Genomic DNA, 21,089 nt, shown 5'->3' on the forward strand with positions numbered 1-21,089 from the left:
AGATTCGAGGGTTAAGCACAAAAAATTTGTTGCGCTGTGGAATGATCGGATGGGTCGAAGACCTCAGATGGTTACGGCATATTCATTGCAACCATCATTAGAGTACATACAATGGTACTATAGTTGCAGAAAGCCATATATACTTGGAGGCCAGTCAACTGTAGTCCCCTCGCACATGCAGCGACCTAGGGGATCGTACCCAGTGGCCCCGGTAGAGGCGGAGCCTGCAGCAGATCATGATCCCAAACCAGAGCCCGAGCCAGATCCTAAGCAGTCACATTCACATGGGGATTCACAATCCTATCATCCGGATTTGGCGGGCGATGACTATATTCTGAGCTTCTCCGGGGGCGAATACGCATACGAGTTTAATCTCTTTGGATCCTACCCACTGCAGTACGACACTCTCGGCCCGTACCCACAACATCATAGGACTCCTTTCGGTTCAAGTTCGTCGATGCCGATTGAGCCACATGATTTTTCCTCTATGTTTACCACACCCCCACCTATGCCAAATGAGGACGTTGGTCGTCGCCAACACCCAGAACGTGACCGTCGACCTCCGCATAGGTATACCCCTAGGACCACACCATCGAACCGTCAGTTTTAGGGGTTTATTGCACTTTTTTGTACATTACAAAGTTTGTACTTATTGTATAAATTTAATTACTCTAATTTTAGGTATGCTTACTACGGAACTTTTCTTCCCTTTTTGCATTATATTAAAGCTGAATTTAAGGTTAAATGGCTCCATTTTCGATATCATTTTAATTATTCCAAATGAATTATACTTTTTATAACTTAATTTGGATACAATTTAAGCATAAGCATAAGCTGAATAATTTTAATTATTCCAAATGAATTATACTTTTTATAACTTAATTTGGATACAATTTAAGCATAAGCATAAACTGAATAATTTTAATTATTCCAAATGAATTATACTTTTTATAACTTAATTTGGATACAATTTAAGCATAAACATAAGCTGAATAGTTTTAATTTTTCCAAATGAATTATATTTTTTATAACTTAATTTAGATACAATTTAAGCATAAGCATAAACTGAATAATTTTAATTATTCCAAATGAATTATACTTTTTATAACTTAATTTGGATAAAATTTAAGCATAAGCATAAGCTGAATAATTTTAATTATTCCAAATGAATTATACTTTTCATAACTTAATTTGGATACAATTTAAGCATAAGTATAAACTGAATAATTTTAATTATTCCAAATAAATTATATTTTTTATAACTTAATTTGAATACAATTTAAGCATAAGCATAAGCTTAATAATTTTAATTATTCCAAATGAATTATACTTTTTACAACATTACACATAACAATTTGACAGCATTAGGTCAAATTCGACCCAATCCTGATGACTGTCCAACATGATAGTTTCGCTGAAGGCATTTATTCCGACTATGACCACTTAACCTACATAATCCACAACGCTTATTGTCGAATCTCTCATTAATGTCCATTTCATTACGGATTCTGGTTGATTGCAGACGACCTCTTAGATTCTTGCGTAGCCCTCTATCTAGGAGAAGCTCGAAAGTCGTCAGAGGCACCTTCCACATAGATAGGTGAGGCAGGACGGGGAACTCATTTTCCCAAACACGCAATGTGTGCTCGAGCATGTACACATCATCGACATATTGTTCAACATTAAGGTTCACTTTAGCACACGCTGCCACGACATGCGCACATGGATAATGAAGTGTTTTGAACCTCCTACACTCGCACCATCTGTTCCGGAGATCAACTCCATAAGACCTAGGTGGTATACCAGGTCGACGGCCGATGGTCTCAGTAACTCGAAACGTTTCCAGATGTCGTGAATATATTTCTACATTCATGGACCTCGCCATCCGACAGTTTGCAACATTGCATCCTTGACATCTTTGACAAACACGTGTTCCGCCTCCATCTGGTAGACTTGTTGCTGACACATTCTTGGCATTAAGGTAGCCAACCTGTAGAATGTAGCAGAGAAGACAGATGCAATCGGAAGATGACGTGTTTTCAACAATACAGCGTTAACCCCTTCCACTAAGTTTGTGGTCATTTTTCCATAACGAAAGCCCTCGTCAAAACTTTGAGCCCATTGCCACGGCTCTATTGTACCCAACCATTGTCGAAAAGATGTGTTTGTTTGCCCTTCCATGTCACTCTCAAGTCGAATCATTCTTTGGCGGAAAATACGTGGCTCTAACTCGTACGCTGAATACGTATTAAGAAAAAATAAGTTCCAGTAACTCGATAACATAAAACATTACAACTTATATTGAAAAGATAAGGTTATCATTTACCCATTTCCATGACTTGTCTCTTCTAGTCTGCATTCTTATAATCTTTATGGAAGTTAGACGCAATGTGACGGATGCAGTAAACGGATCTCCAGGGCACACCGAAACGCCTAATTGCTGCAATTAAACGTTTCCCTATATCGGAGATGATGCAAATGTTATCGTTGCTAATAACATACCTCATCAGGTTAGTGAGGAAAAATTCCCAAGATTCCAAGTTCTCCTTATCTACGATGGCAATTGCTATCGGGAGCACGTTTCTATTACCGTCTTGTGCAACCGCAAGAAGTAGGATCTGTGTATATTTTCCATATAGCCAGGTCCCATCCACCTACACAAATGGCTTGTAGTAGGGAAATGCTCGCATACATGGATCAAACGTCCAGAACATCCGATGGAAAATCCTTTTTCCCAGCTGTAACTGGTCGTTCAGGCTGTAATAAGGCTTTGTCTGTAACTCAATCACAGTTCCCGGTACGTACTCCCGCATAGCAGCTATCCATCCTTATAGCTCGTTATATGACGAATCATAATCCCCGTACAATTGCTCCAATGCTATTTGTTTAGCTATTCACACCTTTCAATATGATACTCGATATTGGAATTGTGCTTGCATTTCAGCAATCAGTACCGAAACTTTAATGGTCAGCATGTCCTTCACCATTGGCATGATACACGTACAGATAGTTTTCGAATCAAGTTTTCCATGATCTTCTGTCATACGTGTTGATGTGTATGTATGAGGACCAATAAATTTTCGTATCTCCCACATTTGCGAACTTTTAATGAATGTAGCTCGTACCCGCTAATTGTAACCTTCCGCTGCCTTCCAACACTCCCCAATATATATTGTCGGAGTAGACACTGCGACTTTATAATCTACTGATATGTTCATGTTATACCGTTTTATAGCTAGTGCGCACTCATCTTTACTTTCGAATCTCTGGCCTATGAATAACTCCTCATGATCAGAATTTATGGCCAATCGGTGAGGATGAACTATTTTAAGGTACTTCGGGAACTCAGCTACATACGCTGCATCCGGGTCTATGAGCGATATGTGTGGCCCAGGATTATTGTGTAACAAAATACGTCGCATCTGATTCCCGACTGAAGAAGCGTTAATGTTTCCATCGTTATTCACATCTTCATCGTCAATATCATCAGGTACATCGTCCACATCGGGATCACTATCACTATCGACCTCTTTATCACAATGATCGTTACCACCTTCTTCTTTACCACCAACCACATCAATATCGAGTGTAATATTCAGATCGATACTGATCCAACTTATAGCCGATTCACTATCAACATACGATATTGGAGCCACCATCCACGGTTCTTGAGCTCCGTGTTCTTCACCATATGCATTGACATCTTCATTTTCCTCCATACTGGCTAACTCAACAAATAAGTGAATCGGTGCATTCTTGTCACTCCCATTCCCACAATAAAGAGTGGCCATTGTCTCCACATCTTCGTCGTCTACAAGTTCCATTACGGTGAATTTGATCGGATTTGTCGAAACTGGAAACTTGTAGAAAATTTTTGATATCCTTCTCCCACAACGTCTAAGAATTTTTGCATTAATCCTTCCCTTCATATCATCCAACGAGACATTTCTATTAAATCTCATTGCTATTTGTTGCCGACATTCAAATATACATCCAATATTTGTTGTCAAGATGAGTCCATCGAAATAAACGCATACAAAAAAACTTATCATCCATCTTCAATATTCAATCTGTCAATAAATAAACAAAATCTCAAAAAACAATCTCGAATGGTAAATAAATTACTTAAATAAAAAAAATAATGCTTCAATATGCAATTTTTTCATCCTTAAGCTCATACTTTTTCAGTTATCATTTTGTACATGAACAACGTTTAACCACTAATCCTAATAACTAACATAATAACAATAATAATAGTTTTATACTCAAAATAATACTAACTAACAATAATAATTAGGGTTTTACTAAAAATAATAACTATCAATAATATAATGTAAAAACTATCAATCATACTAACTAAAATAATAATTAGGGTTTTTACTAATCTTTATAACTAACCATAATAATAATATTAGTTTTTTACTAACAATAATACTAAGTAACAATAATTATTAATAACTAAACCCTAAAAACTAACAATAATAATACTAACTAAAACCATCAATTTGAGTTTTTATTAATCTTAATAACTAACAATAATAACTAAACTAACAACAAAAAATAATAAAAATTATACAAAAAAAAACATAATAACAAGATAATCCATAATTTTGTAAAAAATACCTTATTTTTTCTCTTCTCTTTCTCTCTTTTTCCGGCAGCACCTCCTCCTCCTTCTTCTTCTTCTTCTTCATTTTTCTTCTTCTTTTCCTTCAGCTGGACGGATGCTGGGTTTATAACACAAGTGGTGCCACCTCTGCCACAGGCTCCTTTGGTGCCACCTGTGGTATCCCATTTTTTACTATTTTCTGTTTTATTTTAATAAATAAAAAAAGTTAATATTATTTTAGTATTTTTTTATTTTTTTGTAATATTTTAATAAAATACCCGCCCAAATTTTGATAAACTCATAAGCTCTAGTGTGGTAATTGGCAAATCAAAGCCCGGCTTTGATCTCAGTAAGAATTTAGCTAACAATGTGTACAATATATTGGTATGTTAGCAAATGGGTAGAATTAGAGACAGAGATACCTCATCAAGTTTAGGCAGAGTCACGCTCTTTGCTTGGGTGTTCGGTTATCTACTATATTTTCTGGTAATATCTTAATTCACATGTTTACTTTATAAAATCGAATTCGTATTAAATCCAAATATTACTATTCAAATTAAAATTAATTGTACATAGGTAGATCAGTTAAATTCTTAAATTCTTTTAAAAAGAATTTTAAAGTAAGGCATATAATAAATTATGATATATAAATTTGTTATCTACAAAAATAAAGTAAATTTAAGTCATTCATTATCTATAGAAGTAGAACAGAGTTCTAAAATGAATATTTGAAATTAATATTCAAATCCTCTCTAAATTCATCGATAATAACTAAAAGGTGTAATGATTTTTTGAGCTCTCCAGCTTTATAAAAGTCATTTTGATCATCCATATAATTTCCATCTCTTTTAACCACGTTGTTTGTCAAATCACTCAAAATGGATGAAAAAGCTAACGCTTGCTAACTTCGTTGACATGGTATATACTTGAATTGCTATTTGGACACCATATTAACAATTAGTTAATTTTAAAAAAAAATTATAAAAATTATTTTTAAAAAATTAAAAATTATAAAAAAAATATTTTTAAATTTAAAAAATTAATTAATTTACACGTAAATATACATATTTATGTATGTTACACGTAAATATATTTTTCTTATAATATGTGAATATGTTATTATTTTTAAAAAAATTAAGGTATATTAAATTACATCAACATGTCAATAATAATTAAATTATAGCACATTCGTTGATTGAATCTTAGCTCAGTTGATATTAGTATTCTTGCTAGTTTAAGAAAACATGGATTTGAGTGTGTTGAAGTGCGTTTATCTTCCTATTTAAGAGTTGAGGAGGAATTATGGGTAGTTGTAGACACTATATCAACATATATTTATGGCACATCTACAATGTGTGTGAAAACAATTATGTAATAAGGTTATTAAAAATTAACATGAAAATTAAACATGATTTTGGTTGAGATGGTTGAGGATTAGGGAGTGAATAGAATGGACTCTTGAGTTCAAATTCCATTTAAGGGTGTGAATTTTTTGGTTTCATACGAATTAATTGACCACAGAATTAATTCGATTAACCAGTTGGTCACCAAAATTAATTTAGTTAGAGGTCAGTTCATGATTTTTTAAAAATTCAATTATTAATTAATTCAATTCAAACCGAGTAATTAATCGATTTAATCGATTGACCAAAATTAATGATGTTATATAAATTATATCTACAAGCCCAAACTTAATATATTATATATAAACCCAATATGTATTATATATCTAGACTCCAATATATATAAACTGAATAGATTTATAAACTAAATGGGCCAAAGAACAATTATTATAAAAAATAAAATAAAAATAAAATTGTTGAGGTGGTTTTATGAGGAGTGCCAAGGAGTAATGTTAACACTGTTCAAACTCATGAACTTGCCATATGCAAATTTTGGTAACAAAATCTTTGAGCTTTAATCTTTTGTTGATTCTTTGGACATATGCAAACTCATCTATGATATCCAAACTGTTTATAGCAATTTATCTTGAGGCTCGGTTTGGATTTGATCAAGGAAATAGACTTTCCTATTTTGAATAGATTAGATCGAATTAAGTAAACTTGGAAGCATATCCTGAAGACTCAAGACTTATCCTAAACTTATTGAAAATATTCTCAAACCTAATTATATTGTTGTTTTAATAAGGATATTGCTTGTAATTGATCTACTATGTTAGCAAGTCTCGATTCCTTATAAATTGAGGAGACTTGTATAGGCGATAAACTAAACCGTGGGATGGAACATTTCTTTGGAGTGCATTGACTGTAAAATCAAGTGTGTTACTTGGTTTTTATCCTAAATTTTCAAGGGGAAACTTAGAGGAGAGTGATCTAGATTTTTGTTGATACAAAATACAAAAAGGGAAGAGGACAATGAGGAAAAGGAAGAGGTCAAAAGGACACTATAGAGGATAGTTCACCTGTAAAGGTGAAGAGCCGGAACATGGACAAGAGCACAGGTTGGTTAAAAAGGCAAAAGTTCAGGTTGATTAAGGGTCGATCTGTAACACCCCAAACGCGACCTAGACATTATGGTCGAATCTGGCGATGTCATGGAACGGGATTTGAAAACAAGATTGTCGAGTTTAAAAACGGTTACCGTAAGTTATTTTTTATTTAATTCGAAAAAAAAAACTAGTTAATTTGCTTTAAAACTTGTCACTTAGTGGAAGCTTTTGTAACCAATTAATTTAGGGAAAAATCCTTTCTATTTATGAAAAACCTTAGTTTTTAGAAAAAAAATCGTGTTTGTGAAGTTGCAGTTTTTAAAAAAAATCAATAAAAAAGGTATGAAGTCCAAAATTTAAAGCCAACCAGTCCATAGTCCACAAGATACATCAAAAACCCCCAAATAAGTAATAAATTCTATGCATTAATGGAAAACAGTCTAAAATTTACGTGTGGCCACCGTCGAGTCCTCCGCTGCACTGACCCTTCAAGTCTGGGAATTACCTGTACAGATTAAACAGAGAAAGGGTGAGTTTTCGCAAACTCAGTCTGTAATCCCCACAGAAAACATGCATATAGATAATCAACAGAATTCAATTATGTAACAACCCGGTTTTGACCCTAATCAAAATAGTGGTTTCGGGACCACAAATCCGAGTCCTAAAAATATTTTAATATTATTTTTTGAAATTTTTATGTGTGAATTTACTTGTGTGTAAATTTCATGATTTAATTTCGTCGTTTGAGTGTCTGATTAAATAACAGGATTAAATCGCGTAAAATAAAAATTTTGTGGTTATCTTTAGAAGGACTGAATAGTGGATGTTCTTTTAATATGGAGGTTTTATGTGGCAATTAATCCATTTAAATGCTAGTGGACGGCATTAAGTGATAGTATATAGTTTTTATATTATTAATTTTAATTATAAAGGTTATAATTATGTATATTATATTATTATGTTATAATAAAAATATTATAAGCCATTATCATTTCATTTTTTTTCTTTCTTCATCTTTATGACCGAAACTAAAAAAAAAGAAAAAGAAAGAAAAACCTAGCTACATTCGGCCATTTTGAATTTTGATTAAGGTTAGTTCTTTGTTCGATTTTTGATAATTTTTACATTTTTGATATCGTTGTTTTGTGTTCTTCAAAACTCATGCTTCAATTTTTTGAATTGATGATGATTTTGAAATGTGCCATTGATGGATGTTTGAGTTTTATGATGTTAGCTGATGAAATATGAAATATATGTGTTAGATTAACATGTTTTGTCTTGGGATTTTTGATGAATTTGAGTATTTAGGGCTAAATTGTGAAAATAAATTTTTGAGGGACTAAAATTTGAAATAAATGAAATGCATGGACTTGTATGAGTAAAATGAAGTTTCGGCCTAACCATCGTATAGTCAAAATTTGAATGTTTTGTGTTTTGTGTAATTCGGACTAAATTGTGAAAAATGTAAAATGTTAGGGGTAAATTTGTAATTTTCCATTTATGTGTTTTTGGATTAAATTGAAGTTAATAATATTTAAACTAGATCATTTTGAATATGTTTAGATCAAGAACCAAAGAAATCGGAGCTAGATCAGGGAAAAACCAAAATCGTCGACTAATTATTCAATTTCAATTTTTCACTGTCCGAGGTAAGTCTAATAGCAATTTAAATGTTATAAAATTGGAATTTATATAAATATATCTATCATAAATTTAGTAAGCTGGAACTAAAATTATATAAATTGAATAAAACTTAGTGATTTTTTTCTATGTGATAGTTGAACATAGAAATTGATTTGGGAGGTTGATATTAATGGTATAAATTACATGCATATTAGCTAAAGTATGCTTTAAGTCCAATGATATGAAACTAATAGTAAAATTTACATGGATATGTAGTTAGAATGTATGATTTAATTTCTTAAGTTGAATTTAAAGTTATGAATTATATATATAAAGTTTGAATGTATGATATAAGTTCTTTGAGCTGAACATAATATTATGAATTATATATATGCACATATGGTTCGAATATATATATTTAAAGTTCTTGAGTTGTTTTTAATGTATGAATTATATATACATATGTGGTTCAAATATAGGTTACAAAGTTTTTGAGCGGAATTTAATGTATGAATTTTACATACATATGTGGTTCGAATATAGGTTACAAATTCTTTGAGCTGAAATTTAATGTTGTAAATTATACATATGTGGTTCGAATTTTTGTTTGCTATGAAGAATTGAATATAATTCAATTCTTACGGAGATACAGTTATTTAGTAAGGCTTATGTAAACATAAAGAATTATACGAAAGATCATCCATGTATCTGAGATTTTCAGGCTTAATGCCTAGCAGACTTGATGTCGGTGAATTACTTCAGACTTTATGTCTAGCAGGCTTGATGTCGTTGAATTTCTTCAGACTTTATGTCTAGCAGGCTTTGTGCCGGTGAAATGTATCGGGCTTTATGCCGGTGTTTTATACAAGGTTCTATGTTCTATAAATCTTATGTGAGCAATAGTAAAAACAAATAAATGTGTTAAGAAAGCTAAATTATTCAGGTATGTGTTAGCCATTTGCTTAATTAGTGTTAAGGTAAGTTGATTATTTTAAATTGATAATAGTTTCAAATGAAATATAGAGTATGAGTTAATCATTTGAATATAAGCATGTTTTGGCATAATGATTTGTTGAAAATTTGGCTTTGCTAAATATTTATGTGTATTTGGCCTTATGGTTTGTTTATATGAAAATACAATGTGATTTTTATTAAAATGTTATATGGTACAAAATATTAGGATATTTGGTTTATTTTAACTTAATGATGGAATAAGTATTAGTATATATATGTATATGAATTTTTGCTTATGACTTACTAAGCTTTAATAGCTTACTGTATGTGTTTTTGTTTACCTCTATTTTATAGATTTTGGAGTCGCGTTACGAGCTCGGGGATCATCATCATAGTCTATCACACTATCGACTTCTTTTGGTATTTTGTTAATGTTTGAGCTCGATCTTATGGCATGTATAGGCTTGATTATGTTTTTGGTTGGTTTTGGATCATAATATATAAATAGCCATGCGAAAATGATTTAATTTCCATGTTTGTGTTCAATTTGGTTTAAAAATGGCTTGTTCATGATCATTTTGTTTAAATTGGGTTTTATGCGTTTTTGAATGGGTGCTTGATGTGTTTAATTTTTATGCTTGAATTTGACTACATTTGATCATGATTTGAGCTTGCATTTGAATGAGATATTCAAGTTACATGTATGTGATAAATTTGGTTTATGTTAGATATTAAAGCTTTGTGATATAAGTTGAATAAAAAGGTGATATTATTTAGTTATGTGTTTCGGCAATAAGATTAATATTGGATGTTAGTTGAATTAAGATTATGTTATGTGATAATTAGGTATTTAGAAATATTGTAAATACATGTGGTGTATTTAAATTATGTTTGATTTGAAAATGTAAGTGATTATATGATTTATGTGACTGCATATATGTTCGTTTTAAAATATGGAATAATTCATAAAGAGTTTATGTTAACTTTATGATTTAAAATTTGATTGATTTAAGAGACTTGTTTATGTGTACTTGTAAATTGTTCGGATGTGTGTTTTGTTTAGTAATGCCTCGTAACTCTAATTCGGCGAAGGACATGGGTCAGGGTGTTACAAGTTAGATACAGTCTAGGGCCTGTGCCCATCACATAATCAGTTTGGGCCTTAGCTCATTCAGATACAGTCTCAGAAATACATTAGGGCCTTGGCCCATATCAGTTAAAGAATGCAGGTACAGTAAATTAAAATCCTACCCACCAGCCTCTACACACCATCTCCGTCCAACCCTACACACCATGTGGGGATTAAATCAACCCACCCATCCCTACACACCATGCTGTACCGAAATGCGGCACATAATTAGAAGGTTGCAGCTGAGCTGCCAGATAACAGGCTTAATAGCCTTTCAGACACTTCCTCCAAATATCATCAACTCACCCCGATGCAATGCAACATACAAAATTTGTCATGCCATTATACAATTAATAGTACATACATTCAGATATCATAAGTCATGCTTGATATAGAAATCAGACAGACAGATCACACACATAGGGGTCTAAGTAAAGCTTACCGACCCTACAGTAGGTCCACAGTCGACTTAGGCAACCCGTGCAACCTTACAGAACTTTTTAGAAAAATGGGCTCACACGCCCATGTGGCCCACTCGGCCCAAATTGGCCTTGGCCACACGATCCATTTTTAATGTAACCCCATGCTAGTTAATTATTCATATATGTTTTCACTATTTACTTATATTTTACTTCAAAGTCATTATTACTAAATTATTTATATCTTAAGCTACAGAATTCCGAATTAAGATCTGCTTGATGTCTTTGAAACTAGACTCAAATACCTTTCTACCATAAAAGTTTCAGAATTTTTAGTTTAGCCAATAATTACAGTAAAATCTTCAAACATACTATTCTTCTGCTGTCTGACAGCTTCGTCCCTTCTTTTCTAAAAATTAATCATCTCTTAGTAATATATTTGGATGATGTTTCCTTTTGTTTCTATTGAAAATAGACTCACCCCCAAATTATTTTTCTTCAATTTTTGATGATTTTTCAAAGTCAGAACAGGCAAACCCAAATTCATTCTGACATTGTCTCACAAAGTTTATTATACCTCACGATTTAGAATTTCATTACTTACACCATTTCTTCTATGAGAAACTAGACTCAATAAGCTTTAATTCCATATTTTTTCATCCTCTAATTCGATTTCCACAATTTATGGCAATTTTTCAAAGTTAGCCTATTGTTGCTGTCCAAACAGCAAGCAATTTTGACTTTTCGCTGAATCCTTTCTTTTTTTGCATTTCGGGTACACACCTAGTTTTCTTTGATGCTAAAATAGTCCCTGAGCACTCCAAAGTCTATAATCAAGATACTCAACATCAATTTAACGGATTTACAAGCGAATTGACAACCAAGAACGAACAGAAACCCAACTTACCACCAAGGATAACCCTCTATTTAACTATTGTTAACACGAGAACACTGAATTCACCAGTCTGAGCCTCTCCCTACGCCCAAATCGCAGAGAAAAAACATTACCACTTCAGCCACTAAGAGATTCATGACAGAAATGAAGAGAAACAATTACCGAAACTAAGCGAGCACTAACCGTGTGCCAAAACGAAGGAAAATAAATGGATTAGGGAGAAATCAAGAAGAAGAAAAAGAAGAGAAAGATGGAAAAACGCAAAGAATTTTTGCAAGAGGAGAGGGAGAAGAATAGACGGCTCAAGTTTGAGCCTTCTCTTGGACAAAATTTGCCCAAGCTACAGTTCCCACATGTTTCAGAATGTGGTAAGGTCCAATAAACCGAGGGCTCAGCTTGCCCTTGCGATCAAACCTTAGAACCATTTTCCATGGTGAGACCCTGAGAAAAACTAAATCCCCCATAGAATACTCGATATCACTCCTCTTCAAACCTGCATACGAAGTCAAACAGTGAAGTCCATCGTTACTCGCTCCCATGTCCATAACGGTATCTTAACTGGCTGCAACAACCCAAAGGTAACTGATACTCAGCCTTAATCTCCTGACAAGTCAAATAGCGAGTAGTGAAGTTGGTAACCTCACACTTGAACCCTAGCCACCAGTACAATTCTCGAAGATCTCGATACATCTTGTTACTGCTAGGATGCATAGTATAGGGACTACCATGCGACTCTCTCAGAATCGACTGCCTTAAATCCTCATCATTTGGTACACAAATTCGACCGCGGAAACTAAGTACCCTATCACTGTTTATCCCAAAATCAGTAGTGCCACCATTCTCAACCTTAAGAAAACGCAACCTAAAAGGCTTATCCCCCAACTGTTTACCTCGAATCTGTTCAATCCATATCAGTTTGACCTGAAGTTCTGCCAGTAGACTTCCATTATCGAATAGGCTAAGTAGAGCGAACATCGCTCTCAGATAGGTCATAGCACTACGGCTCAACGCATCGGCCACCACAATGACCTTGCTGGGATGATACTCAATGGTACAATCATAATCCTTAAGCAACTCAACCTATCTACGCTGCCTAAGATTTAATTCCTTTTGAGTGAGAAGATACTTGAGGCTCTTATGATCAGTGTAGATAATACACTTCTCACCGTACAGAGAATCGGTGTAACACATACTCAGTCAAAAATATTTCAAACCATTTAAAAAAACATCTCCTGAAAACCAAGTTTTAAAACCCAAATCCACAGCCGAGCTTTGTAGCTGGCTCTGATGCCACTAAATGTAACACCTCAAACCTGACCTAAACATTATGGTCGAATCTGGCGATGTCATGGAACCGGATTTGAAGACAAGATTGTTGAGTTTAAAAACGGTTACCGTAAGTTATCTTTTATTTAATTAAAAAAAACTAGTTGATTTGCTTTAAAACTTGTCACTTAGCGGAAGCTTTTGTAACCAATTAATTTAGGGAAAAATCATTTCTATTTATGAAAAACCTTAGTTTTTAGAAAAAAAATCGTGTTTTGTAAATTTTCAATTTTTTAAAAAAATCCATAAAAATGGTATGAAGTCCCAAATTTAAAGCCAACCAGTCCATAGTCCAGAAGATACATCAAAAACCCCAAATAAGTAATAAATTCTATTCATTAATAGAAAACAGTCTAAAATTTACGTGTGGCCACCGTCGAGTCCTCCGCTGACTGACCTATCAAGTCTGGAGATTACCTGTACAGATTAAACAGAGAAAGGGTGAGTTTCCGTAAACTCAGTCTATAATCCCCACAAAAAACATGCATACAGATAATCAATAGAATTCAGTTAGATACAGTCTGGGGCCTGTGCCCATCACAGAATCAGTTTGGGCCTTAACCCATTCAGATATAGTCTCAGAAATACATTAGGGCCTTGGCCTATATCAGTTACAAAATACAGATAAAGTAAATCAGAATCGTACCTACCAGCTTCTACACACCATCTTTGTCCAACCCTACACACCATGTGGGGATTAAATCAACCTACCCATCCCTACACACCATGCTGTATCGAAATGCGGCACATAATTAGAAGGTTCCAGCTGAGCTGCCAGATAACAGGCTTAGTAACCTTTCAGACACTTCCTCAAAATATCATCAACCTACCCCGACGAAATGTAACATACAAAATATGTCATGCCATTATACAATTAATAGTAGATACATTCAGATATCATAAGTGATGCTCGGTATAGAAATCAGACAGATAGATCACACCCATAGGGGTCTAAGTAAAGCTTACTGACCCTACAGTAGGTCCACAGTCGACTTAGGCGACCCATGCAACCTTACAGAACTTTTTAGAAAAATGGCCTCACATGCCCATATGGCCCACTCGGCCGAAATTGGCCTTGGCCACGTGATCCATTTTTAATGTAACCCGTGCTAGTTAATTATTCATATATGTTTTCACTATTTATTTATATGTTCCTTCGAAGCTGTCTACTTGAGTCATTGTTACTAAATTATTTATATCTTAAGCTACAGAATTCCGAATTAAGATCCGCTTAATGTTTTTGAAACTAGACTCAAATACCTTTCTACCATAAAAGTTTCAGAATTTTTGGTTCAACCAATAATTACAGCAAAATATTCAAACCTACTCATATTCTGCTGTCGGACAACTTCATCCCTTCTTTTCAAAAAATTAATTATCTCTTAGTACAATATTTTGATGATGTTTCCTTTTATTTCTATTGAAAATAGACTCACCCCCAAATTATTTTTCTCCAATTTTTGATGATTTTCCAAAGTTAGAACAGGGGAACCCGAATTCATTCTGACCTTGTCTTACAATGTTTATTATACCTCACGATTTAGAATTCCTTTAATTACATCGTTTCTTCTATGATAAACTAGACTCAATAAGCTTTAATTATATATTTTTTTCATCCTCTAATTTGATTTCCACAATTTATGGTGATTTTTCAAAGTTAGCCTACTGCTGCTATCCAAACAACAAGCAATTTTGGCTTTTCGCCGAATCCCTTTTTTTTTGCATTTCGGGTACACACCTGGTTTTTTTTATGCTAAAACAGTCCCCGAGCACTCCAAAGTCTATAATCAAGATACTCAACATTAATTTAACGGATTTACAAGCGAATTGACAACCAAGAGCGAACAGAAACTCAACCTACCACCAACGATAACCCTTCGTTTAACTATTGTTAAGACGAGAACACTGAATTCACCAGTCCGAGCCTCCTCCTATGCCCAAATCACAGAGAAAAAACATTGGCACTTCAACCGCTAAGAGATTCATGACAAAAACAAAGTGAAACACTTACCGAAACTAAGCAACCGCGTGCCAAAATGAAGGAAAATAAATGGATTAGGGAAAAATCAAGAAGAAGAAAAAGAAGAGAAAGATGGAAAAACTCAAAGAATTTCAGCAAGAGGAGAAGGAGAAGAATAGATGGCAGAATTTTTTAGAAAAAAGAGTCAAAATTCAGTTATCGGAAAAAAATCACGATATCCCCCAAAATTCTTTAATCTTCTCCCCTAATTCCCACTTCACATCCATGCTCAGAATCCCCGTATTACACTACTCTATCTCGAAATCTGAGAAAAAAAATAATACCCTTGCCTGCATATGGATTTGAACACAAGACCTCCACCATAATAACACACCATTTAATCACCAGACCAGTAGGCCCATTCTGATTTAATTTATCCAACAGTCAAATAAAATCCTACTGAACAAAAGTAAGGCCTAATTCATTAAAAATACCAAAATTTGCCCAAGCAAAGGCTCAAACTTGGTACCTCCCAAACACTCCTAGAACACATAACTACTAAAGCTGACAGATATTTATGTCATATTTTCACAATAAAGAAATTAGAAATTTTAGGGCATTACACGATCCCCTATTCATAGTTTTCTAGGGTATTTATAAGAAATGTCCCCTTGTCCATTAGTATGACCTTGGCTAGTGATTTGTCGTAATTTGAAACATTAAATTAGAATCTCCATTACACAAGAGGAGCTTATTCTCAAGCAATTTAGGTGTTTTTTTTTCTTACTTTTGTCAATTTTTAGCTTTTGTTATTAATAAATGTGTAACACCCCCATACCCAAGCCGAACATCAAGTCAAAGCATCGCAATGTTACATTCATTGCTAGAGCAATTTTGACGACTATACATCAATTAATAATTATAAAACTCAAATTATATCAAAACACTTGCAATAACTTATGTACATGTTATATTCTATAACCAAAATATCAAATTCATACTTTCTTCATGCCTTTGTGATGTGATGAGATAAGATGCGTTGAAATCCCAACCTGAATCTAAAGCTTCAATTTAATCTTCCACCTACGTGTTTAAAACAAGCGTTAAGCTCGTGAAAGCTTAGTATGTACCCAAGAAATCGAATCACAATTTTACCTTTATTTCTATATATTAAAAATATTATTACTATTACAATTCTTGAATATATCTTAATAATCAACTGAATATATTTTAACAATCAACAGATCATGTTGTATTTATAGGATTCATTATTATCATAATTCACTACTTTTATCTTTTTCATGGATTGATAGAAAAAAATTTACTAGTCTAATTCACTACATTATCACTTCACAATTTAACAGAAATTGTTATCAGAATCCTTTACTTGTCATCTCATTGTGTAACAAGAACTTTTCATCAGAACTTGCTTACCATAACTTTTTATTGTATCATTATCTTTTATTATTCAATAGATGCCCAACTTAGACTTAATAGAACGCATAGGATACATGCAAATAGTATAGCAATGCACCAAAGTGCGTATTCAGAACAGAGAGCACGCTAAATTTTCCTTAATTGCCTGCCATTATATCCTATTAGTTCTCATCTCATCTACTTAGGCAATTATATCAGAATCAATTTCATTTCCTTATTTCATAACAAAATTTAAATACTTAGGACTTATTTCAATTTAGTCCACACTGTAACAATTCAAAAACAGAATTTCCAACTTTCTTTAGTACATATAACATATCTCACTACTTAATAAAAACTCCGTCATTCACTACTACAACTTACCATATTTCTCACATGTCACTTTTGCATATTTTGCAATTTAGTCATTTTTTTCATAATTCTTTCATTTCACTAAAATAATTAACATAATAAATATAATTTAATAATTATTTCTATTATTCACTATTCTTTTTAATTCGATCTCACTCTCACTTTTCATACATATACTATTTCATCGCACTTTCTTACGCATTTTATTTATCCATATTATATTTTACAATTTAACTACAATTTTACACTTTTTTCAATCCAATACTTATCTTTCCGCAACTTAAAAAACAACTGTAATTTGAATTACAATAATCATGTATTTTTTCATTCTCAACTACATTCTTCACTTATCAAATAGTTTCTTCTAAACTTTCATAACTTTTCAATTTAGTCCGTTTTGTTATAAAAGTTCAATATTCACTAATTAATCATATTAAATCAATTTTCTTTCTTGTTACACTTTAATCACATAATTTATATTAATATCTTGTATCACATATCAATTTCTATATATTTCACTTCTATTATTTCATTTACATATTTTCTCAAGTTTGACAATTTAGTCTTTATCGTCATAAAAATTCCATATTTTTCTACAATTTCACTTTTACAATAGGTTATGCATATTTCATCATCTCATAACACATTCATTAAACTTTTATCTTATTTTCCTTATTCACATATTAAATTATTTTACACTTTATTTTACTAATTTGCCAAAAAAATCATCAAGTCTACCTTTTAATCCTTAAATAACAAGAGAATTCATGGGTACTTACATTTTCAAACTTCAAATCACTTGCTCTTCCTTTTTCCTCATCACTTGATTCATTTTCTCAATCTCTTTCTTCAACGTCATATCAAAACATAAAACTTTTCATGAGTAATATTCACTTTAACATCTTTTCTATACTTTTCTAACAAAATTAAACTTGAAAACAATATGAAACCTTAACATTCATACCTTGTTCTCTTGGAATCAAGCTTTACCTTATTTTCTCTCTCCTTCAACTTCTATTTTCTTGAATCTAAATTGATATTCTTACACTTCATAGCCTCCTTATCATTTTTCTCTCTTGGTGGTTATGGAAATTCCTTTAATTTCTAGGTTAAAATGGTGGATTTTGATGGAAAATCACCAAATTACAGAGAAAGCAAAACTTCCTTTTCTTTAAAATGGTGGACATGAGCTTGAAAGAAATATGGAGAATTTTCATTTCTCTTCTTTTTATTTTCTTAACCATTAATTAAATAATAAAATATCTTATATTAAAATAATATTAAAATAATCTTAACCAATCAATATCTAACACCAATATTCATAGTTATCATGATGTTTCACGATAATTATCTTAATTGAGAAATAACTATTTTACCTTTCAACATTCTCTATAATTCCTTCATTGAATCATCACTTAATTTGGTAAAATTATAATTTAGTCCTTCATATTTCTCCACTTATTCAAGTTGTCTATGCACACTAATTTTATGTCATAAGAAATTAGTTTATTATCATTTTTGGTCCTTCAAATTTCTCATATTTATGCTTCAACCCCTCAAATTTTGAATAATTGTACTTGAATCTGAAAACTTTTTACATCTTTACGATGTAATTCTTACTTTAAGTTAGTATACCATAACATACTTATTAAGTCAACCTCTTTTGCCATCCATTAACCTTCTCTCTTTTTTCGATTATATTCCTTATTTTATTTTACCGGGAAATCTATGGTACTCAATTCTCACTTAATATTACTTTTATAGCATAACGATTTTATGGGTGTTACAAAATGGTTTTTGTTAGTTTTATGCCCTTTTGAGACTCAAATTGGCCAAATGGTGTCATGGGGGACCTAACAATGTAATTGAGTTTTTGTAGGAAGTCAATAATGGCCAGAGCTCAAGGAAATCATCATTTAGAGTAAGTATTGTGAGACTGAGACCATGGAAGTTGTGATACCCCTAAAAGTGTTGAACTGAAGAAAATTGAGGCCAACTTTAGTGATATCGCGACATCGAGGATGGTATCGCGACATTGAAACCCCAAGACCCTCAATTTCGATATTGTTTTGGGCATCGTGACACTGAAGCCTAGGTTTCGTGATACCACTATTGGACGAGGAGAAAATTGACTACAGGGGTAGTTTTTATCCAACATTTACCCCAATCAAAATTCAGTGTCTTGGGCACTTTTGTCAAAAAAATAGGGTTGTATTTAATTGTTGGTTGATAACTTTAAAGGAGCCACCTTTAACATCATTACATACACTTTTTTATCATTTTTTTAGCTAAACAATTGTTTCTTCATCTCTTTAGGGTTTTATTTTATCACTTTTATGGTTTTTAGATGTTAGTTAGTTAGTTAGTGTGACTGTAGCTTGGTGTTATTTACATTTTAGTACTCAAAATTTAGCTTGTATTTTTAATTTCATCCAAGAGATTCAATATAGCTCAGCTTCATTTTCTTTTTAAAGGCTTAGAATCTTATCTTATTTTCTATTTTCTCACCTTCATTGTTGCCTATATCTTCTCCTTCAAACATCCATCAAGAAACTACTGAGCTTTATTATCACTACTTTTTGTGCTTGATCTAATGTATGCTTTAAATGTTTATTGGGTTGTTGTTTGTATGGAAATCATGTTATGTAACACCCTAAACTCGGCCTGGAAATTATGGTCGAATCTGGCAATGTCACATGGTAGTGTGTTAAAAAACCATAGCTTTGTTTAAAACATTTTCTGTTTAGAATTTCTCAATATCTATTATTAATTCTAAAATCGTGATTCTTATTCAGTCGTTAGTTTTTCAAAACATTATGCGTTGCGGAAGCTTTTTAAAACAATTTTTATGTCCTTGTGGGTATTTTGCTAAAACACATGCATTTCTTTTAAAACCCGTATTTGTCCTACCTCTAGCAGATATAAAACGTAAAACAATATAAGTCCAAATTTTAAGCAAAAATCCATAGAGGCCTTTATTACAGTAAATACCCCAAATAAAACTTTAAAAAAACTTACTTAAGTATGAAACAGTGCAAAAAGGGGTCTCGTGGCCACCGCAGAGTCCTCCACTGCTCCGATCCACCTAAGTCTAGGGGCACCTATATAGATAAAACAGAAGGGTCAGTTTACGAAAACTCAGTGTGTAATCCCCCTATCAAGAAGAAGACAGAAAGCAATCATAGTCTGGGCCTAAGCCCATTTCAGTAATAGTTTCAGTTTCAATTAGGGCCCTAGCCCATTACAATACAATAGCAATCATACGTTTGGTCCTTGGCCCATTATAGTATCTATGTTCAGTACAGTAACAGATGTGCAATATCAAATCCTACCCAGCCAGCCTCTACACTCTAACTCCGTCCAACCCTACACTCTATGTGGGGATATAATCAACCCACCCATCCCTACACTCCCAAAAAGTACTGAATAAGGCACTAGATACTGATTTTCAGCTAAACTACCAGTAAATTAGGCTCGAGGCCTTTCAGTGCACTTCTTCTGAACAATTTAAACCCCTACCCCCAATGCAATGTAATATACATATATGACAAGCTAAAACATAATATCATGCATAAAGCCGTGGTATACAGTATCAAACTAGTGGGACACCATCATGCTTATTAACATGCATAATTGTATTAGTCATATAGCCATTTAAGTCAATTAGAGGTCTAGGTAAGCTTACCGACCTTACGGTAGGTTCACAGTCGTCTTGGGCAACCCGTGCAACCTTAACATCAAAATAGTGAACAATGGCCCACATCCCTATATTGACGACCCGTGTAGGCCCACACGGCCTAAAATGGCCTATGACGTGTGGAGCACACAGCCTAGCCCAAATATCCTATACGCACGACTGGTGGCGTGTGGGCTCACACAGCCCAATTCAGCCCCGCCCATGAATCGTACATGGCCAGCCTCGTCGATCACACGCCCG

The sequence above is a fragment of the Gossypium hirsutum genome, chromosome D03, assembly GCF_007990345.1.
Source record: "Gossypium hirsutum isolate 1008001.06 chromosome D03, Gossypium_hirsutum_v2.1, whole genome shotgun sequence".
Lineage (NCBI taxonomy): Eukaryota > Viridiplantae > Streptophyta > Magnoliopsida > Malvales > Malvaceae > Gossypium > Gossypium hirsutum.